General features: G+C 33.9%; 1 protein-coding gene across 3 annotated transcripts in view; it reads right to left on the reverse strand.

Moving 5' to 3' along the window:
• The window catches only part of LOC119541935 (activating transcription factor 7 interacting protein), a 129,968-nt gene extending 107,967 nt beyond the window's left edge, over positions 1 to 22,001 (reverse strand). For 2 of the 3 annotated variants that reach the window (XM_037846315.1, XM_037846312.1), the window contains exon 1: positions 21,870 to 22,001. The gene's annotated coding sequence lies outside the window, so the exon portion shown is untranslated. Of the gene's footprint in view, positions 1 to 8,279; positions 8,615 to 21,869 lie in introns of those variants that run through there. The other variant, XM_037846313.1, reaches the window with a different exon arrangement.
• Positions 22,002 to 24,803: the final 2,802 nt, after the last annotated feature.

Raw genomic sequence — 24,803 nt, forward strand, 5'->3', positions numbered from 1 at the left:
CAGAGAGAGGTACAACGTGTTAATTTGTTCAGATGTCCAACAAATGAAGGAAATGAAGAAATTTAAAGACTCTCCCTATGTCATTAAAAATGTTAAAGCAGAAACTAGACGATTATCTGTCAGGATTAACAAAAAGATTTCTATGTAGCTTGCAATACTTAACCACTGAGGTCTATTTCACATCTGAGATCTTGTGATTCTACAATGCACACTAAATAAATTTTGTCACCCAAGATGAAGACAAAAATTTAAAACCCAAACTTTTATCCCCTCGATTTTGGGTCATTCTTTCTCTGCTTCATTAAGTCTCCAAGATTATACACCTTTATCCTCATGCCTTTTATCTCTGTTTTACATGCTTCCTTTTAGGTTTATTTGTCCATACACAGAATGCTCCTCTGTCCTCATCTTTCTTTGCTATAATCCCCAAATCTTAATAGTATTTAATAAATCCCTCAGTTTGGGTCTAATGACTCTTTTTGCCTCAGCTGACCATGCTCAGTGGGTCTCAATTATCTTCCCAGCCCAACAGTCTCCCAAAAAGTATAATGGCTCAACAGAAAAATGAAAACATTGCCCAACTGACTGGGATGTGTGTGTCCTCCACACTAAGAGAAACCTGACCTTCCTCCCCATCCAACCTCAAAACACACTAATCAAAATTGATGTCTTCCTACTTCTCCAATCCTAGAGAAATTGTTTACTAAGAACAGAATGCACACACACAAACACAAATTTCTGTTTTAACAGAATGTATTTTAAAACATTAAAAAAAAAAAAAAAGACATTCAACAAACACTGCCAAAAGGCAACCATAACAGTTTGTGCCTCTGAAAGATGAGTGTAGCTTCGATCACAACTGGTCTCCAGTTTTTAAGTACCAAATCATATAGTAATAAATGACCAATTTTTTTTCAGAATGTAGAGAACTGTAAGTCCCACTTAAAACTAACACTTTCAGTTTGAAGAGTCTGTAGTTTAACTTCTAGAGGAGACAAAGAGCAGAAAACTGCCTAATATAATTCCTTCCCTCCTCCCCTTCTAATCTCACTTCTAACCTCACTACCAATATCCTCTTCATCCTTATTCCTCTCCTCATACCCATCCCCCAAAAATTACTCCATCAAAGGAAAAATTAATACATTTCATCTCCGGTCTTCCTGATATATTAACAGACACACATACTTGCATTTCTTTATAAACATACACCTTCCTATCTTCATAGTAATGGCTATATGTTCTTTATTTTACATAGTTCTATTTTTATTTGAATAGAATTTTGTTTATTTATGCAATATTTCAGGCATAGAAAAAGACTAATATAAAAAATGCCTGTACACCTTACCCAGCTTATGAAATAAAATACTAAATTCGATGGTATTTCTAATTAATACTCATTTTAATTTTAGACTTTTAAATTCACTTGTTAAAATGGTGATATATTTAAATATGTGGAAAAGGAAAAAGATAAAGATGGAACTGGAAAACCTGACCATGTTATATGTATAAATACACACTATTATCTAATTTATTTCAATGAGCCAAATGTGAACAGATAAGCAGTTGGATTCTGAATGGTAAATTCAAATTGGTGCATTTATACTAAAACTTTATAGTTTAGTAAGGTTACAAAATATTATCTCTTCATGTACCGGTTGGTGTCACTACAACTGAGCACATAGTAACAGACTATAATGAAGAGATCTAAAACTGATTTCTATGTAATTTGATTATATCACATACATGAGAAAACATACATATATGAACTCCACTGTTCATTTTAGTTCAAACCTGGAGTACATTTTGAGAAAATGAAAATAACATTTTTTAAAAAGACCAAATTAAAATCCATTTTTCTCCTGAAAATTAACATTAAACACATTATCAGACCTGATACTACTAGAGCTAAAAACGAACAAACCAACAAAAACTTCCCAATGGTGAGAGATAAATATAAGGCCTTGGAGGATGAGTGGGAGGGGTCACAGAAAAAGGACCTGAATCTCTTACCTGTGGGCAGCTTGACAGCATGAAAAAGACTTCCTCTTCTGTAAACCACTGTTACTCAGTTCATTTGCATAAATGTTAAAAGCTAATGCAGACTTTTAGGTCAGCCTTCTTGAGCCTAAATTCCTTGTTTGGTTCATACTCATGAAAAAAATAATACAGTAGATTGGCTACATATTAAATTCCCTTTCAAACAGTGGTTCACAACTGTTATGTAGTTTGGTTCAGCAAACATCCCATTAACCACAAAAGCCAAAAAAAACGTCAGACAGTATGTCAAACAAGCTCTCAGAACACACAAAGTACATCTTCCCAATGACTGTTACAAGTGAAGATGTCTAAAATCAGAATTCTTTGTACTGCTTTCTGTGCTGCCAACTATTAGGTCTGCAGCAACTGTTTGCAGTTAAGTACCTCCCACATATTACCCAACAGTATCAATAGGCATAAATCTATAAAAACAATATACATAAAAGCTTCAGAGGTTTACAGCTTCTCATTAATCCACTTGTTCATTATCAAAGGTGGAGGTCTCACTACTCCTTTTCTAAAGCATCAACTCAGTTCTTTCAGTCAAAAAGGCTGAATTCTTACACATTCCAAACAGAAAATCCATGACACATATTATGTGCTGCCCTAGCATAGCCAGACTGCAGTTACAGCAAGCTGGCGCCAGTAAGAGCAATTTACATAAAGCAGTCCTCATTTCATGACCAAACTAAAGGAGAATACTGCTGAGTAAACCCTTCCCATTTGTTACCCAACAGGCACTGACTGGTTCTAGAATATGTCTAGTTATCTATTTACTAATAATTCAAATCCAAGTAATAAAAGAAAACCAATTCATAATTCTTATATAACTGAAATTTCACCCCACTAAAAATATTTTAGCTCCCAGAGATACTCAAAAGCCTTAGTTTACTTAGTTTACTGATATGGATCAGTATGATTATATAAATTCACTAGTTGCTATTTTTAATAATCATTAAGAACATAAATTAAAATTCCCATTACCTAAAAGCTCTACTCACTCTACTCTACCTTTTAAATTTGTTAACTAACCAATTAAATAGTAGATCAAGTATCACTATTAATACAGTTAAATGATTCAATATATTTACCACTAGTTAATATTACTAAAGCATGCACTCAGTATCAAAACTCAAGTATGCTAAATTACAAACATCTACACAAGAATGTATTTTATCAGTGGAGCATTCCTTCTGGATCTGTATCAATTCATATATTGCTTTCATTGGCCAGATCTGACTGGGGAAGAGTTGAGTTGTCACCTATGAAGTCCTTGGTTTAAATATTTTAAATTTATTTCATGAACCACTAATGCATGATTTTACATTTCCACTACTATTTTCTCTTGTTTTATTATAACTATATATATATATACATATATTTCATTTGCAAATAACAATCCAGAAACAAGATTAGTGCCATATCTGAAAATAAAATGAAAACGTGCTAAAAAATGCTAACTAGGGACTATACCAAAAAAGTTCCTTATTTTTAAATAATCTTCTCTGCTGTCACAAAACACTGTTCTTAAATTACCCCCACTGTATAATAAAGATATTGAGGCTGTAAATTAGAGGAATGATAAAGTTATATGTCAACCAGAAAAGGTACTCGTCACAGTTATGGTTACAAATATGTAATCATAAATTTTACCTCAGTTATCATCAAAAACAACAACAGTTTTCCTGAAACAACTATATTCTCTTCTCAGGATCTATGACCCACTAACAGCAGATGAAGGCACAGGGAAAAATATAGTGTGGCATAATTTGACACAGAATACGCTAAATAAATTAACACTTGATGAGAGGCAAGATTTTATACCAAAAGAGCTTCTTAAATCTCAGAGTTGGAAGACAGATCTTAGAAATCATCTAAGTACTGTATTTCTAGCAGTTTTAAATCTTAATTCCTTCTTCCTTTAGTTTCAACTTGTGTATGCATACATCTCTTAGAAATAAAGTACTTAAAAATCAAGAGTGCTAGATTCATTTAGTATAGCATAAAATATAATACACATTATAAATACATAAATGCTATTTTTTAAAGGCCAAATATCTTAACCAATCACCTCACAGTGAATCAACTGATCCTAAGAAGCTCAAATTCTCTACAAACTACCTACTGCTGTGCCAAGTTGTTTATCTAGCTCCTGCTTCTAAAAATAACAGCATTTATTGCTGTGTTTAATTTCCAACCCATCACAGATCAATTATTTTGTAAAATACAATGAAAATAATTATTGAAGTACAACATTTAAAGGACATACAATAAATAAGCCTCATTTTTAAAATTAGATTCAACTGACATAAAGTAATGTCTGACCATTCTATCTCAAGTTATGAGGACCAGGAACAAGCAATTCTCGAACCAAGACCACGTTTTGAATAGTGCTCATCTACATCCTGGCTACCTATTCTACCCCATCCCCCTATATTCCCAATCCCTTAGTGTTGGTAACCTTCTTACACTTATTGTCTGTCCCACCCCCTCACACCATCCCAATGTAAACTCCATGAGGACAGGGATCTTGTATTCTAAGCATTGAAACACTGCCTGGCAAATAATAGGTGAATAATAAATATTTGTTAAATTTGTTGAATCAATTCATCAATTCACAGCCTACTTTTGTTTTCACTTTACCATGCTGCCTTAGCATAAATAAGAAATCTTGTTCTGTCCCTTTTGAGCTCTTTAAAGTCTTCACTCTGGGATTCTAAACACCTTCTTCTCTAGCATTGGTATTGTAAATTAGCTGGGCCCCTAATAAGCGCCCCCTCCCTAAAGAGCCTCTTTTAAAGTAGTCAGTAACCCAGATTTCTCCTTCCTGGAATGTAAGGAAGGGAGGAAGAGAAAAAGGGAGGCCAGGAAGGAATCTATTGGAAGGAAACTTGAGACGAAGAAAGCAACCAACATTTACTCATACTTACTTTGTGTCACCCACAAAACACCCAGTAGGTGTTTTATATTTGCTATCCTAATTTAAATTCCAATATCAACCCTGTATGATGGACATTATTATCCCTGTTTTAAAGATAAGAAAACTGAGGTTCTGAAAATAAATAACTAGCCTAGTCCCATAAAATTCTAAATTTTAACAACTAGAGAAAAGGGACAGTAACTGAAGAGGGTCAAAACAAGTCTGCTGGCTGCCAGTTTTTGACCACTTAAAGAGAACTGTACTATTCTTAAGATTCTCATTTGTACTAAACGAAACACAGAAAACTCTAGGCCCCAAATTCGTCATCTCTTTAAAGAAGCTATTTTCTTTCAGTCTGCAAGACTCAGCCAGACCAGAGATGAAACATTTCTCTTACTCTTCAATTCTGTAATACCTGCACTCTATACTGGCTTTACTTAATAAATATATTTGCCACTACCCATATACAGCAAAGGATAGGTAATTTATGTAACAGCATAGGACCCAGTAATACAAGCAGGAATATATAACATTACTAAGGAGATATATTAATGTTAGTTAACACTCCCTGCTTCGGAAACAGCAGTTATATGAGAAATCTCCCATACTTTAAAAATATACCACATTCCCTGATCCAATCACAGTTGACAAAGTATGCAATATTTGAGAAGCAAATAAACTGAAAAGTATTCAAATATTACTGGAAAAATTAGCATGCCAGATATTTGTATTATTATTCACAAACACTACATAAATTGATCCCCAGCATATCCTTGCCAAATATAGGAATTTCCCTCCATTTTATAGATGAGGAAACAGAGTCAGAAAATGGGATTAGACAATACCAGAAAAATATCAGAAAAAGTTGGCCAAAACAGTATTCAAATATAGGTTAGGTTTAGATCTTGATTCAATACTTTTTTCCACTACCTCAACATTTCCCTTAGAAACTTATGATAAAGAAATGGCTGATGAAGGGCTATTAAATACAGGGTTAATAAATAAAGACAAGAAGTGACCAAAATAATTCCATAAAACCTCAATTATCCAGTTCCCAAATTTACTATAACCTTAATTATCCAAATTATGAGCTCATATGAAATTCATTATAGAAAATTTGAAAACTGTCACCCACACCAAATGTAATAATCCCAGTCAGGTCTAGTTCATGCTTACAGTTGCAAAAATGCAACATGAAACTCAAAGAATCAGCAATATCATCTTGGGTGATTATAACGTGTTGTACAAGTGGTAATCAGAGACGTTATCATGTGAGGGAGTAAATTTTAATCAGCAAGAGAAGGCAAAAAGAATGGACCATTAAAATTTCCCTGAGATACTAATCTGAAGACCAACATAAGCTGGTCAATAATTTCAACCTAGTCAATTTTTCCACAGCATTTGAAAAACATAGATTTTAAACACTAGAATCTCCCAAAACTGCAAACTGTTCAGACTATGAGAGGCATGAGGGAAATAAGATTAATTAAGGCCACAACACATTCACTTGTCTATGTCATATTCACTCATAATCTTACTGAAAGAAATAATGGATAGAATCCCTTACCCAAAATGATTTTTTTTTTTTTTTTTTTGCTTTTAGGGGTAAGTTCACATGACTGAATTTACATAAATTAATGTTCAGAGTATAGGAATCTACTATACCACAAAAGACAGCCTATACCTTACTTTCCAATGCAGTAAATTAGTAAAAATGAAATAAATACACTAAAGTTGTTAATGAAACTGAGATAAATACTGATCCCAGGATATTTTTTAGATCACTCAACAAATAGAAAAACAATTATTTTAATTAAATTTAAAATAACATAAGAACAAAATGTATAAACAAGAGATTGCAGGAAGGCTACAATTTTAAACTTAGTGAACAAGTCATGCAAATATAGATTTTATAGTCTACCTTCATGAAAATCAAAAAACAAATTACAAACTGACTTACACAGTATCTCAGCAGCTGGGAGTCTACAAATAAACTATTTCCCGCAACTAAAATAAGATTATAATTATATGTGACCTCCTGTTTCAAAGTTTTGTTCTCATCACAATAGCCTAATTGTTCTCATTTTATTAAATAGATTTGTAAGTAAATCATAAAGGTAACATTATAAAATAAGCACACAAAAATAAAATATTGTATTTATCCCTTTTATATATTGGGGTCCCACATAAGAATTTAATTTGCAAAAGTTACTGTATTCAAAAAGTTCAAAACTTACTGTTCTATGATATATTTGTCTGGGACATATTCATAACACTACTGACAAAGCCAGGGGATACACTATACCATTTAGGAAAAATTTTAATGAGTATTACAATTTAAGAAAAAGAAAAGTCTTAAAGCATAACTGTTCTGCTACCTAGAATATTATGCTAATAAATATTTCATTCTCCCACCTTTCTGGATAACTGTGGAATTACAATATCTCAATAAACATTCCTACTTCAGAGCAATGTTAAAGATTTTTGAAACTTTTTTAAACTAAATTTTTGAAATTATTAAATATTACTTTTAAATATATCATAAGTTTAAATTAAAACTGAAGTGTGCATAAACAATATCAATTAAGTAAGACAATTGAGTATTTACTTCAGTTCTATGTTGGATGAGAATAAATTCATTATAGAGAAAAGCCTAGAAGAAGTGAACTTATTTCTATAATTCAAAATCTGAATGACGGCCAATTTAAGCAAAAACTAACTGAATAAAAAAGTTAAGCATCATAAAAATATGAGAATTAGATGGCTAGGAGGAAGTATGATGGAAAGAATTAGAACTACAGTACAAAAAAAAGTCATAATATTAAAAAATTTTCTTTTTTTATCTATAATTTATATTCAGAGGATTAACATTCTTCCAGGAAGCTATGAAATTAATAACTCCTGGGAAAAAAAAAGAAAAAGACCAATCATATTCTTCCTGCAAAAGAAGGCTTATTTATGCCTTCTTAAAAAAAAGTATTCAGATGGCATTGTTTATAATTTCTACAAATAAATATCAAACTAACTAAAATATCCAACACAAAAAAGAATATTAAGTTAATTAAGACTAGAAAAGCATTACTGTGGTGATCAAATGTTCTGGCAATGAGACAATATAAGATGGTGTGAAAATATAGGGATTTAACCTTTGACCTTATCATCCTATGTACTGTTTCCATGAGAGAGGCTTCAAGGTTCTATCAGCAAATATTTACTTCAAATTCTTATCAAACAAGCTCTAAGTTCATCTTCCCATATAAACTCAGTAAAACTCAAATATTTTTAAATTTGAATGTTTAAAGAGAGAGCAATTGGTTCTTACCTTTGGTCCTGATGCACGTTAGAAGTCTCCTCACTGGCATACTTGCTGCCTAAGCAGCTACAAAGACTAGGTCAGCAGCCATTTTGAGACAGCTCCACTGTCTCAGTTGCACTAAAGTGTAATTAAAATGGCCGCAATGTGCACTCAAGAACGCACAGTGAAACTCAGCTATGTATCAAACAAAGCCCCTCCCACTTTGTCAGCCTGCAGGAAACACACGCAGACAACAGCTAATGCATATACTGCAAGGAACAATGCAGCTACTCAGGCACAGGAAAAGAAAACAGAGAAGGCAACAAGCCAGAATTGTAACATAATGCCTGTGAATCCTGACTTGCAATACAGACTGTGGGCACATCCAGATCCCACACAACTTGAAATCCAGGCCACATATTAGCAGTTACAAAGATAGAGCCAAATCACACAGAGCAAACATCAGGGAATTTGCTTGAAAGAAAGCCTCCATTTCAGTCCAGAAAAAAAAAAAAAAATCAAATCCTGCTCAAGGGTCCCATCTTTTTTTTTTTAAACATCTTTTGTAGTACTTTTATCATGGAAAGAGCCTGTTTTATAAATTCTGGAAAATTAGATTTTTAAAATCCTGATAGTCATTTAATCAAGTTAATTTCAACTTATAGAAGGCTAATTAAATCTAAGCCTCAAAGTGCTCAAATCTAAGCAGAATGGTTAAAGCTTGCATTCAAAATCTTGAATCTTGACATTATTTTAAGTAACAGTTGGGGAGGGAGTAGAATCATTAGAACTAAGGTGGCAACAAAGCTTATTGTGGGCAATTTACTATAAACACAAAAATTGTTTCTTCTTTTTGGTAGTCCTCATGGTCACAAAGTCATCTCCAGATGAGTGTTTGATCACAGGACAAATTATATTTCATACCCTGCCAACATTTTCAAACATTTTTACACAGGTGAAAAGCAAATAAAAATAAAGATCTGGACACCTCTAGGGAAAACAAATTGGGAGCACAAAAGGGTAAAATTCAGTCTGAAAGTGGGTATATTAACAAGACAAATTGCAGAGAGATCCTGACAAATTTGTCTTAGTCAACAGTACCACAGACATCAAGAGAAAAGGAGGACAAAAGCACAGAAAGAACTTGCTTGCTTAATCACTCATGTCAGCTAGGGCATCTACCTTTTCCTTCTCTCTTCCATATCTACTTTCCTCAAGCTTAGCTGCCCTGTGCTATCTCATCTCTATCACCTGGATGCAGGTTAATTTTAAAATTTTAAGGGTATGGAAGAGAGTACACCTAAAAGGAGACTGGCCCCATGAGTTGAAAATTGTTCAAGCTGAGTGTGGGGCACATGCAGTTCATTATTTCATTCTCTCTTTCTGAAATATATTTGACATTTTCCATAACAAAAGTAAACAAAACAAAAGCACCCAATACCAAATGCTCAGCTTTTAAAGGATCTGTGATTCTTCTCCATGAGGCAAACTGGGTAACGTATGTAAAAACTGCTTTAAATACTGTTTCAGAAAAAGAGTTTAAGCCAGAGTAAACGTTCAGAAACAGAACTGTGCTTCTCTGAGGGTGGCTCATTAAAAGCTAGATGTTGATAAACTGGGAATGACTGGAAAAGAATAGACATTAGCACTGGAATCAGGGTAAAGTCAATGGGGATACAAATAGCCAAGAAATTTAGAGATGCTTGATGAACAGTTGCTGACATTCAGGAAAAAGATTCTTGGGGGAAACACACCCTTTACACGCACACCAACTCCATTTTCGTTCTTCCCCCTTGTCAAGACTCACTTGTCTTGCCAAACACCTTTCCAATGTAAATCCTGGCTATTTCTTTCTCAGTCTAAGCTTTTCTGGCAAGCTGCTGGCTACAAATAGAAGGTATAAGAGCTACTTTTCAGACAACTTAAGATTTCAAAATAAGAGACATAATTTGAATTCCATCATTGTACCTACCAATCTTCCTCTAGCCACTACAATCATCTTACTACCATTTTGCCAGATTTTTTAATTATTCCAAGGCACATAAGTCAAGTCAATAAATAAGTCAAAGTGTATATACACACACAAACACTTTTGCAAGGGACACTGAGGACAAATACATAGAGAGGTGTTAGATAAATATGGATCAAGCCTTTAGAAAGTTTTATGTATCTAATAGGTCAATTATTTCACATACTAATCCTAGAAGGTAGGTAGTATCTCCAATTCATGATTGAGGAAATTATTTCACACACTAACCCTAGAAGGTAGACAGTATCTCCAATTCATGATTAAATAACTTCACAAAAGTGAGAGGGGCTGAAATCCAACCCACACCACACTCAGGCCCAGTCCATGGAGCATCATTAACCCCCTCCCACATTGGTTCTGTTTTTGTGCCTGCTCAAGAGAAAAAGTTTGGAAAGGAAAACAGCTAGACTGTTATTCAGATAACGGTTCCACTGCCAAAACCTTTCTTTGAGCTTTAAAAGTCTTTAATCTATATGTACCTTTGCACATGCCTCACCCTCTGTACCAGCAAATCCTATTCATGCTTCAACCTAAATCATCGTCTCACTGACAATATGTTCTTTACTCTCCCTTCTCCTTACCATGTCCATCCTCCAAACCAGATGTGACTGCTCTCTCAAGATCTTTCATGCATACCATCATTATAATTTGATGCATTTTATTACTTGTATCTTTTGGCAGGAATCATACAAGTAGTACTGAAAAAGAAATGGTACAGAACCAAGTCTAGTCAACTAATATGCTTTCTAATGTCACACAATTAAAAAACTTTGCACATGAAAACTACTGAAAATTCCACAGAACCTAAATAAAAGGTTTTGCTGTATTTGGTGCAAAGTGAATAAACCTTTCATGCATTTTAATTACAAAGTTGTTATTATCAACATTATACATATTAAAAGGGAAAAGGAATGTTAGAAGAGTGTTAAGATGGTGAGCTGAAAACACCTAATTGCTCTCTTTCTTAAATCCCACTAAAACTACAATAAAGATATTTTTTAAAGACACAAATCCTTAAGAACAGGGAGAAAACCAATATAGACAATAGCAACAAGTATTTTGGAAGATGGAAAATAAGTGAGACTAGTAGCAACTAACTGAGTACTCCTCAAAATAACAAATTCCAAGTGGCAGTGGGGACAAGTTAAGAAATAACCTGCTTTACATGACAGAATCCTAAAGTGACATAAGAACTAAAAGAACCAGGTATTTTAGGAAATGGGGATGAAGAGGGCATAGGATGGTGTGGCTAAAAAAAGGAATACAAGAGTAAGCTGTTTGAGAAGCAGTAAAATATCCTAGCTATCCTTCTCAATTGACTACCACTGAATACCTGCAAAAAAACAAACAAAAAAACTTGCCTTAGAAAAAATTCTTTATGGATTGCAACCCACAGATTACGAGATCGAGAACAGGAGGGTGAGAGGGAGTTAAGGGTAAGGAAGGGGGAAGGAGGGAGGGGAGGGAGAGAGAAGGGATTGAGGGTTGAGAATATAGATCAGATAGATAGATCAGACGCTCTCAGATCTATAGAACGCCGACTAAAGAACAGTCATAGCAAGAGACAGCGAAAGAACAGAAATTATTAAGTAACCTAATGCTGACTGCAGAAGCTCTGGTTTTCTTCCTCCACTAATCTCCCAGAATGCTGGCAATCAGACTCTTGCTCCCTATATGAAAATGGAAAGATGATTCTCTGGGGATATCCATGCAGCCCAAGAAATAAGACTTTCAGGTCTTCCTGGGAGTTCCACCAAAATTGCCCACACTCAGATCAGCCTATAGAGAAAGTGAAAACTGACAAATTCAGATATTCCAATCAACCTTTTACTCTTGCATGCCACAGTATGCAGTCAGTCAATGAAGAAGAAGACAAGTGAAAAAAGTCTCTAAAACTGAAGACAGAGTTAAATCATCCAAACTACAACAAAAATGAAATAGATAATGCAAGAAGAAAATTACAAAAAAAAAAACAAACCTCATTAATATCCACAGTTAAGAAAAAATGTTGCATTCATGAACAAAGAATTAGATACTATGGGTAAGGAATATTAAGAGAAAAATAGAAATTCATGAATGTGACAGACAGAATGAAAAACTCAATAGAAGTATTGGATGATAAAGTAAAAAAAATCTCCCTGAATGTACAACAAAGGACAAGATAGGAGAAAAATACATAAGAAAACTAGAGAACCCATCCAGAAATTCTAATTGGGATAACATAATGGAACTAGAAAGACATTACCAATGAAATAATTTAAGGAAATTTTCCAGAACTGAAGGGCAAGACTTGTCAGACTAAAAGGGCCCAAATGAGCACCAAGCAAATAGTGATAAACAGACCCCCATCAAAACTGATATGGTGAAATTTCAGAACACTGGAGACTAATAACAGACTCTATAATTTTCCACTGAGGGGGAAATCAGAAATCAGAATGGCTTCAGATTTCTTAATAGTAATAGTAATAGTAATAATAGAATCAATGGAACAGTGCCTTTAAATTCTGAAGGAAAATGATTTCCAATCTGGAGTTCTATACCCAGCCAAACTATCAATCAAGCATAAATTTAGAATAATGACACTTTTTGGACACACATAGTCTCAAAAAATATACCTCCTATGCACCCTCTCTCAAAAAGCTACCAGAGAATGTGACTCCCTCTACCCTCAAATGACAGAATAATTCAATAAAAAAAAACATGGCATATAGAAAACACAGGAGAGGCATGAAGGAAGTTCCCAGAATGGTGAATAAAATCCCAAAGATGACAGCTGTGCACCAGAAGTTGAGAGAAACTGGATCTGGCTGGTATAAAGAGACTAAAGAAACAAGTCAAGATCCTTAACTGTCACTGTACCTAAAGACAAAATGTATAGACCAGAAATTAAATCTTCTGATATAGACATGAAAAGATCCTTAGCAAAGAACTGCCCTAAGTATTCTTAACTATTACTATTAAATGGAAGAGACTCCTAGATACAGGCATCCAGATATAAAGCTGACATCATTCTCTTAATTCAAAACCGTCATACCTGTATCAAAGGAATGGGTCTGGATTTCCATGATTCTGTTAATCCGGAGCAGAAAACTTCATGTAAGTAGAGTACTTAACCCAAGGTCAGCAAAACAAGAATTACCTTAGGCGAAATTTACTGATTCAACTGTAGTTAACATTTTATTTTTCATAGTCATCTGAGAAAACACACTTTCCTCTTAATCTATCACTAACCCTCAATTTAAGATATACTTTCTACAAACAGTAATTTAAATAGCCTCTTGATCCAATTCCCTCAGAATTCAGGAAATAAAACATATTGTGAAAGATCCTAATATAGGTTATAAGCTAATAAACCACCAGAATGTTTTAGAAATAATGATTCTGTAGAAAAATACTGAATATTATTGATTGGCCTTATCTACAAACTACTTAAAACAATGATTAAATATTGTATAAAGGACCATGAATGAGTTCCTTTACTTTTTATGACTCCATTTACCCAGTTTCAGTATGTTTTCCTCCTAGCTGGATAAAATGGAATAAATCAAATTTGTAACCGTAACTGTGACGAGCAAATATAAATCTCTTTTACTTAGGTATGTCAGGGAACAATGACTGCACCTCAACTGTAGAAATTATGCCTACAAAGTCCTCACAGGAAATCAACTTGGTATCTCTTTCCATAGCTTATAGAACCCCAGATTTAAAAGGAATAAAGAATATCACTTTCTGACAAACAAGGAACACTGACAAATACGTGAATCTCAGAGAAACATGATATATTTTAAGTTTCATAGGGCTGCCATTAACAACGTACCACAAACCAGACAGCTTTAAACAACAGAAATTTCCTGTCTCAAAATTCTGGAAACAATGAAAGAATCCTTCCTTGAGTCTTCCTGACTTCTGGCGGTTTATCAGCAATGCTTAGGCATCAATCTCTGCCTCAGTCATCACATGGTGCACTCCCTTTTCTCTGTCTGTCTGTGTCTAATTCCCCTTTCTTATGAGGATACCAGTCATAATGGATTAGTTTGGCCTCATCTTAACTAATAACATCTTCAAAGATTCTGTTTCCAAATAAGGTCATACCCACAAGACCGAGTTAGGACTTGAACATGTCTTTTTGGGAGACACAATTCAACCGGTAACAATACCCTACAGTTATAGATACTCTAGGTAAAAATTCATTGAGATAAACTGAATGGCTGCTTCCTGATCTCATAAACTGACAAATAAATAATTAAATTATAACACCACAAAACATCCAGAAAACTCTTAAACCCCAGATCAAAAGCAAACAGTTTTATTAACCAGACAATAGAGGTCTTTCTATATTAATCAGCACCTTGTTAGACATATGTAAATAAAATGATCAAATAAAATAGCAAAATAAAGACATAAATCAGAAAACTAAACAAACTTATATGGTCAAATGGTGCCTTAAGGGGCTGGAACTTGGCCATAACAGGTTATGAAAAATACCTGACACTTTGCCTCCATTTTGAGTGAGCAGTCAACAAATCCCACAGCTGGGGGTAGAGGGGGAAGGGGGAGAATAACACCCTGAGATTTTCAAAAACAAACAAAAAGTGGTCTGGATCTAGTCCTCCAAATGACTTCATCCCTGACTTTGGCAATGATGGGTGTCTGAAGAAATGCGCGAACTTTGTGATCATAATTAATGTGAGAAAATGGGTGCTTTTTCACCATGAAGAGGCTTACCACTGTAAATTTAGTGACCTCATTAATCTTCCGGATTTTTTAAATGTCTTTTTTATTTTTTTATTTTTCAGTCCTAAAGCTTGCAAACCTCTTCGCATGTAAACTACTTTTCTAAATACTTGTTTTCCTTACTAGTGAGTAGTAACATCAAACCTACTTTTCTAACTTACTTTTTTTTTTTGGAGTTTTCTAAATTACTTTTTAAATGCATTTAAATTCTAGCTCCAGAAATGAAGACTATTATCATTTTTTTTATTAACCTTCCTACACTGCAGGTCTTCCTGTACAGTGCTGCCTCTTAATAAATATTCATGATAGACTAATTGATTCATCAATTAATTGAAGCCAGGAAGAGAAAGTGTCAGGCAGGAATACTAAGCATTTCATGTATCTAATCTCATTTAACCCTCACAGCAACCCTATAAAGTAAGTGATAAGCCCATTTTATAAATAAGGAATACTGCTGAGAGACACTAATTGACCAGGTCTAAATACCTAGATACCATTTTTTCAACTTAAGTATACTACTTATATTACCAACTGATTTCAGGAAAAGTTTTTGCTTTTTTATTTATTTATATCTCCCAACTTTTGGATCATTTAGGATAACTTTGGTGGGGGGAAGAGAGTATTACACAAACTTAAAACACAAAATGATTATATCACTCAATCTTCTCAAACCCATTAATTTGCATACAAATGTTCTCTGCAGTTACATTTTAGGAACTTCTTATCAACAGATAATGTATTTCATTGTTTTCTTATTTTCTTCCTTTTTTAATGAATGAGATTGAAGATTTTTTCCAAAATTGATTTGCTATTTATAATTTTTCATATGTAAAGTGCCTGTCAAATCTTTTTGGATGCTTACCATTTAAGTAAACTACATGTTTAGCTATTTTCTAAAAAGGTCTGACACCTATGGATAATCAAGAGTTAAATGAAAAAGGTAGAATATCTTATTCTCTTTTATTGCACCTCCACCTAAAACAAACGGTTTCTATTCTTTCAATAAGCATACATCTGACTTTCAAGGTGGGCATTAGAGAAAGCAATCTTTTTTTTTTTTTGGTCATACCTAATAAGAAGGGATTTGCCCTTAAAATGTGACGTTTCTCAGATACATGAAGATATGATTTCTAATCCCAAAAAGCATATAAAGTATAACACAAATAACTATAAGCATAAAAGCGTAAAGGAATAAATGTCTTAAGAAGCCACTTTAAATTATTATTTACTAATCACATAAGTTTGGCTATCTTCAAAGAATGCATAATCATAATCTTTTTACAGGTGTATATCACAAGGCCCTTAAAAATCACATTTTCCACCATGAAAACATATGTTAAACATATAGTTATAACTAAAAGAAAATAATGTTTAAGAATGCAAACATGAACTCAACTTTAAGAATAAAATCAGCAATTTAAGCAGTTGTTATTTAATCTTTCATTCTTTTAAAATAAGCAAGTTAACCTGCAAGGATAAAAAATATTTCACTGAGTTTTAAATTAAATTAAAATCCCAATTCTTGCCAAACTAAACTAATTATGGTTTAATATGTCTCAAAGGCAAGCAGAAGAGGGAAGAACTCAAATAAGGTAAATATTTACAAAAACTGGAATCTCAGTCACAAAATCATGAGTACCAAGCTCCCTAAATACCATTTCAAAGGAAGATATACAACATTAATCTGGACCTACCTCTTAAAAGAGAACCAGCTTTCATTGTCAAATTAGGAATGACTTTGAGAGACCACTTCTCCAGCTTAGGTAAAAATCCTATTTGTTCATCATCAATATCCATTTCTCCCTTCTTTTAAAAACTCCTCTCATTTTAGCCGGGCACATGATTGTCCAGCTAAACATTTCATTTACCAAATAAATATGCCCCAATGACTAACTTCTCACCCATAAAACATGAGTCAAAATGATATATACCACACTTCCAGGCCAGGCTCTTTAAAGAAATGAGCATTCATTCCCATACCCTTTTTCTCCTTTGCCTCTGGCTGTTGAAACTTCAAAGTTCTACAGAGAGATAGAAGCCATATATTAAGGCAAAGCCACCTACAAACCGTAAACAGAATACTTATCCTCTTTAAAGAATAGTATTAGAGTCTCTCAGAGCAGCTTAGATACTCTAATCCAATTAGTTCCTGACAACATTTATCACTTAAAAAGAAATAAAAGATAGAAGTTCAAGGTGCTCCCTCCTCTTTCTTCTTCCATGCTTACCCACTTCCTCCTTTTCTTAAGACTTAATCTAATAAGGATAACAGGGCAGATACAGTCCTAAGGATCCAGTTGAGAATGAGTAGCAGCTAAGTCATTCATTATTGTTCCACCAAACCCTTTTTCTCCTGGTCTTCAAAACTATCAGAGGAGAACACTGTCTCTGAGAATTGCTGATTCATGATGAGATCCTTTTATGACTTTGACAGTTCTGAGGATCACTATTCTAACACATGGTTCAAGAATGTAAAAGTGTCATGGAGTGACAGACACCTAATTCCTAGGTACCCACCAAGACAATGGTTCTCCAAAACAGCACTGGGCTACAAAAGAAAAGGAGAAGGAATTATATAGTAAGACAATATAATGCTCTATCTCATATTACTGTCATTCAGTGGGCTCTCTCCCAAACTAAAGGGCATGTACCTACAAAATAACACAAAGCATTCATTATAATATTTTTCATTATCTTCATTTTCCAGAATTATCACATTTATCTAGGTCCAGTTATAAAAACATATTTTCCCTTCTAAGGAAAGCACCATCAACTGTATTCTTAGGCCTCTCACATTTTTTGGAAGGTGACCAATGAGACGCCAGAGTCACTAGTAAAGACTCAACTATCTAAATGATCAAAAGTCGAAACTGAAAATATTCACACCAAATAAATAAATCATCTCATTTTGCATGATTTAAAAAACTGAAAACCCTCCCCAGCAACCATACTCTCGGCCTCCTACACCAAACGGTTTCCACCAAGCAACTTGAAGCACATATAAACAAGGTTTAATTTTATGGAATTCACTGCTACGTTTTGGACAAACTAAACAGCCAGTGAAAACCCTGGATTGTAAGAAGTCTTGGCCTCTCTGAAAAAACCTAACAAAGTCAAAAGGGCAAGAATCTTTAAAAGAATAGCTACACTAGTGGATAGGTAATTTCTAGGTACTCTAGGAAACTAACAAGGACTTAGGATCCACAAAGCTACTTAATGATTTTTTTGTAATATAGTGTTTAAATAACGTTGAAACACTACCTAATTTTTATCTATCATATGCTCCACAACTGTTAGGAACTCAAGGCAGGAACTTTCTCAAACTTTCGATATGTGATTCCCTTGAAAACCCAGGTATGCCACATGTATAAATTTTCCATACACCTCAAAACTTAAAAAACAAAACAAAACAAAACAAAAAAAACAGAAATCTTTCTAAACTAAATCATACACTTCTTTGCCTTCTTGAATAGGTTAAAACATAACTGAATATTCTCAATGACACAGAATCATTAAGTAGATCAATTATCAATTGCCATAATGACATGCCATATAAATACTGATTCAGCTCTGGGAATACCAATTTCCAAACTACTGCACCAAACCTCAGTTTTTAAATTCTTGCTTTTAATATTTAAAATCTAGGAAAAAATAAGCCATATAGATGAATATTTAGTTGATCTCACAAAGCATAATGTTTTCTAGGCAGAGAAGCACTGAAGAAATCACAAAGGAAAAAGGCAGTGAGTATAACTACATAAAAATGTAAAACTTCTGACTATATGAAACCATAAACAACTTAAAAGGTAACTGATAAACTAAAAAGTTGCAGAAACAAAGGTGAAAACAAAGGACTAACATCCATACATAGCTGTTACAAACAAACAAGAAAATAGTAATACCCGTCATAGAAAAATAGTCAAAAAAACAAAGAACTAATTCACAGAAAATGAGAAAATACATATTAAGGCATTAAAGAGTATAACTTCACTAGCTATCAAAAGAAAGTTGCTGACCTATTTTTCACCCACCAGATTAATGGTGATATGGGAAATGCTTTTCAAAAATATATACAAATTTGTAACAATTTGGAAAATTATCTTAAAAGCCCTTTGAAAACAGTAATTTCAAAGCAATATTCTGAGATGTGTAAGGATGTTCACTGTAGCATTATTTATGTACTACAGAAACAGGCAAGACAATATTTAACAAAAAAAGTCTAGTCTAGCAAGTCACAGTACATTCTTATTTGAGATAGCAATATTCTGTAGCCATTCAAAATCATGTGCTTGAAGAACGTTTCATAATTTGGGAATATATGCACAATATAATATTATGTAGCCAATAAAAACATTTTAGAAGAATAGTGACATAAAAAATATTCAAAATATAATATTAAGTTTAAAAAAAGCAGGAATAAAATTATGATCCAAGTGAAAAAATAATAAATCAATAAATAATGAAATATTTATCAACCATGGAAAAGCAAGTTTACAAAAATAACCATTTAGAACGCTTACTCCTGAATGCTGCTCATTTTCAACATTTCCCAAATGTTCTACAAGTAAAAAAAGAAAAAAAAAAGTATCTGCCATATATTCAAATCATGATTTAAAGAAAAAAGATAAATTTAATGGTTTATGGCTTAAACATTCAAACCTCTTTTTAGGTTGATGTTTAAAATTCACAAAACTGTAAACATTTTAAATAACCCCAGTCACTTAGTACTCAGTAACCTAGTCTTAATTTTATATATGCTGCATGTGTCAAAATTTTGTGACAACATAACCACCAAACTAAAATTCCAAAATATGCTTATTAACAGAGTACTAATGAGCAGTGGAACACAATTCATTACCCTTAGTTTTAAGTTTATATAACTGTATCTGTCTTTTTAAAAACCATGACAGTATCTCAACATTAACTTAAAAAGCAATCATTTGTATATTCAAATTAAAGCCAAAGCTTAAATATATAGACTGAAACATTTCATTTTCCTTAAGTGCAAAGGGTACTATGCCCTAAGACCAAAGTTCTTTTCTTAACCTAAGTATGTACATATATACATACCCACACAGACATACACACACAGATCTTTTTTTAAAAGACACATTCTCAACTTTAAGTCACTTGAAATAAGTGGTAAGTGTCTATTCTAGGGGGTATAGGGGGTGGAAAGTGCAGGGTAACCATCCTAGAAGCATAAAAGGGACAAGATTACACAACTGCCCTCTAAAGACATTTTTGCAAAGAAGACTTCAGAAGTACAGGAACTATATCCAAGACAAATTAAGATTCTGACAAGAAAAAAAGAAGACTTTTCCTATCTATTCTATCTCATATGTGACATCATTTAAATATCCACCAACCAAAAGTATCCTTTTCAGTTTCCTCCAGTTAATATTTACTAAGGAGGTTGGCTTAAGGCAATAAAAACGTTCCCAAACTAAGATTATAAAACTTCTTCATCGACAGCAGAATGATTTAAATTTAGGGCTATATTATATAACCAAACAAGAAACAAATTTTATATATACAAACCACTGATAAAAGTTTATGAAAACTGTTTACAAGTTTTTAACCCAGTAAGAAATAATTTGCACAATGACAGAATCATATCAAATCTTAAAATAACTACACTCAGAGGAGTTTTATAAGATTTAAATATGACACTATTTGGACTAAAATAATCAGTAATATATGTGCAATTATAACCATCTTAAGAAACTAAAATCAGGCACATACTATTAAAAAAAAAAAAACATCAAATTTCTACACATTTACATGCGACAGTTTTTAAAAATCAACTAATTTTTATTGATGGTCACTTGCTTTCCTCACAAAGGCTTCAGTGTAGTTGGGACTTCTTTGTGTAACTCTTTATAAAAACAATTTACCAAGTGTTATTTACTTCACTATCAAGTACTATATTTTACGTACTGACAAACAAAATAAGAAGTGGGTTGATTTTTAAAAAGTCAGAATAACAATAATGATCTAACCGAAGTTAAGTATGTCAGAAATAACAGAAAAAATGTGAAATTCAAATTCAAGTATGTTTTGAGACACACAAACTGATGAAAGTTAAAACTTAATTGACTCAGGAACAATCATTTAAAAAACAAACAAACAAGCAGATTGAGGTTTCTTTTTCAACTTCACTGTATGTTCTTTCACTGCTTCCCACCCCCACCCATTACTTTCAAAACTAAAATTGTTTTTATTTTGCAAACATTTCATACAACCACTATGGAATTGGTAAAAATAGGGTTAAATATTTGGTAATATGCAATTCAAATACATGCACTTCCCATGAGAACACCATTAAGATGCAAGAAACTGATCGTTAGCTCTCTAATATACACTCGAATTCAGCAACATCCTAAAAGTGAAATTATAACCGAGAACCTCAAGTGACAATCATTTTTACAGAAAATCAACCTCACAGCTTCTCAGAGAATCGGAGAAATTGAGGAGAGTTCGAGGTCGGGAAAGAAATACGATATGGAACAAAGGTTTTCCTTGAAAAATGTAGGAATTTGAGGGTAAGAGAATAAAGCCCCTAGAGAAAATGGAAAAATAAATCTAGAACCCAAATGGCGCCCAACAGGAACATTAGATCTCGAAAATGAATATTGCGCTTGCGCAGCCACCGCCCCGAGAGCTGCACAACTGCAGCTAGAGCCCTACCCCCGCTAGATCACGTGCTCCCATGCAGCACCCGCCCGCAGCTCCGCAACCGCGCAGGCGCAAACACAAGTCTAGCAGCCGCCATAATGCGGTCTTGACTCTAGAGAAATACAATAGTAATTTAAGAAAATATGGTTATAAGAGCCCCTGGGATTCACGTATACCTTTTGGGGCGGGAGATGAGGGAGGGGGAACCAAGTTCCTTCCGACAAAGTCGCCCCGCGCCGCGGTCCCCAATGTTGCAGCCTCAGTCTCGCGCGCTTCTGCCGCCAGGCTGCCGCTGCCGCCGCCGCCTCCGCAGATTCAAAAACAAACCCGCTTCTCCCTTGCACGCGCCGGGGCCGTTATGCAAATTAATGTAGGCGGGGCTCCGTGCGCGTGTATTGACCACGCCCATTGAGCTATCAGCCAATAGGCTTGCGGACTGGCCGTTCCCCATGCAAATATCCTGGTTTTTTATTTGAATGAGGAAATTTGGCCCCGCCTCCTACCGTGGAAACAAGAAGGAAGTCTGTGGTGGTGGCGCTGCGACTTTTAGTTGCAGTCTGAGCTGTGTATCTGAGTGGACCTTCGTTCAGTCTGTGAGTAGCACTTTGTGAGCGCCCTCTATGAGGCATAGGAAAGAAGGAAGGAAGAGATATATGAGAGTTAAAGAGCTGAGGAAAAGATTTTCAAAAAAGGAAGCTGAAGTGTGTTGATTTGTTCTTTTTTTTTTTTTTAATTCACAAAGCTTACTTTGAACTGTATTAGTAATGAGGAAATGGAGAGAACACATCTTTTCTTTCAGCTTTTCTATGACACAGGCAAGCACGTCCAATCATATCCTTCCACCGAAAGTTATGTCCATCACATTCAGTCTGACCTTGATAGTGAATACTCACTGAAGACCACAAGATGTAATAGGACACTACCCTACTAGTTGGGAGATCTGGGCATCGCATTTCTACTTCTTACTTACCTGTTGGCTGGAATAAGTGTTTTACTCAGTTTTCTCATCTGTGAAATGGAAATAACGCCTGCGGTTCAAGTCTGGTGGAGAGGGCCAACTGATAGAATAAATAGTGTAAATGTATTTTGCAATGCAAGAGGAGCCTTACAAATATTAGGTTGTAAGATTTGGTGGTGGTTTTTTTTTTTTTTTAAAGGAATTTCTCCCTTAATCTATTCATTCATTATTTATTTTAAAATTACCCTGTCCCAGAAATATGTTACAATTAAAATATGCTGGAATTAAAATAGTGAATATGACACTGTTCCTCTCCTCAAGATATCTAGACTCTGGTGGAGGAGACAGAAAGCTAAGCAGAAAATTTTTGTAAGTAATAATGAGATTAGCACAGTATGTTTAATAGTTTCGTAACTTGAGCCTTTCAAATTATATGAAACACAGAATGGCTTTTAGGAGAACCATCTAATCCAGACTTCAGGAATCGAAAAAGCCTTCCTAGAGACATAATCTCTAACATGAAAGCTGATTTAATACGTTTCTTGACAAAAAAGCCGTACATTATCCTGAAGCCAATAAGGAATCACTTAAAAAGATTTAAGTCAGGAAATGACACAATTAGATTTGCATTCATTAATTACTAAGCTTTGTAAAGTGTTCAGCACAGAACATAGTACCTAAGTGCTCAAATGATAAATAGGTATTCAGTTATAATAACCTGGTATTTATTATAATTTTTTTAGTATGTAGATGCTCAATAGATTATAAAATAGATGCTCAGTAAATTATTAAGATTAATATAAATATTAAGAGTTCCATTCTATAATAAGAGATGGAATCAAAATAATCAAATCCATTAGGTTTCTCTTTGTATTAATAAGCAAATAAAAATGGAATCTACTCCCAGTTGTCTATGTTAATGGAAAAGAGGTCTCTCCCTTCTCTTTTGGGTTTTGTTGATTTCAGTTTCTTGCTTCCATGGCTTTCTCTCTCTGTCTGCTTATAAAGGACTTCAGTAACAGGATTAAGACCCATCCTAATTGAGGTGGGCCACACCTCAACTGAAGTCACCTCAACAAGAGATCCTACTTACATTGGGTTCACACCCACAGAGATGGATTAACACTCTAAAGACATGTTTTTCTGAGGTATGTACAGCTCCAAACCAACACAGGCACCTATTTACTAGTCAGACCGAAATATCCATATTTTATCCATGTGTGGCCTTATTGGTACATACTCACATTCTTCTAGGAAAAAATTGCTTGAGTAAATTGGATCAATAATCTCTCTCACAAGAAAAAATAAATAAAACAAAATAAAAAAAATAAAATAAATGAATTTCGGTTGCAACAGTTGAACAAGGAAAACAAAACTTTTGGAAATTAACATTAACTCCAAAAAGGAATAGCCAAAGAGAAAACTGATACTTCTAAGTACTTATAAAGCAGCATAATGTAGTGATTAAGAAAATGGACTCTGAAAGCCAACAACATGAATTCAAATCCTGTCTCTGCTTCTTACTTATTTGCTTTGTATTTCTCTATGCAATTCTATAAAATGGAAATAATAATAATAAAAAATAATAGCTTCTACCTGTTAAAGGTTTTTGTGAAGGTTAAATTCAAGTAAAGCACTTCAAACAATGCTTGGTATATAATAATAGTGCAATATGTGTTAGCTTATAGTATTTGTGATAGTAGTATTTATAGGAATATTAATAAGGCAGACAAAACTGAGCTTGAGTAGTTTTTATCTGTACTCTCCACACTCCCATTAGGAAAAAGATGAATCAACCACAACCTAGTAATTTTTATTACTGTCCTCCAATTTGCAGAAAAGCTTACTGAGGCAGTGAGTAGGCAAACCTGGGAAAATTCAAGAAACAACTCTTGAAAATAGGAAGTATGGTAGTCAGAATTCTAAGATGGCTCTGATGATATCTTCTCCCATGATACAATCATCTCCCTATGATTGTAGGGAAAAACTGTGACTCACTTCTACCAAACAGAATATGACAAAGGAGAATGAAGTTTGCAGAGATAACTAAGATCCCAAATCAGTTGACTTTGAGTTAATAAAAAGAAATTATCCTATATAGACCTGATTTACTCTGGCAAGAGCCCTTAAAAAAGTGGCCAGGCACTCCTGA

This window comes from Choloepus didactylus, chromosome 8, assembly GCF_015220235.1.
Source record: "Choloepus didactylus isolate mChoDid1 chromosome 8, mChoDid1.pri, whole genome shotgun sequence".
In the NCBI taxonomy this organism is placed as follows: domain Eukaryota; kingdom Metazoa; phylum Chordata; class Mammalia; order Pilosa; family Megalonychidae; genus Choloepus; species Choloepus didactylus.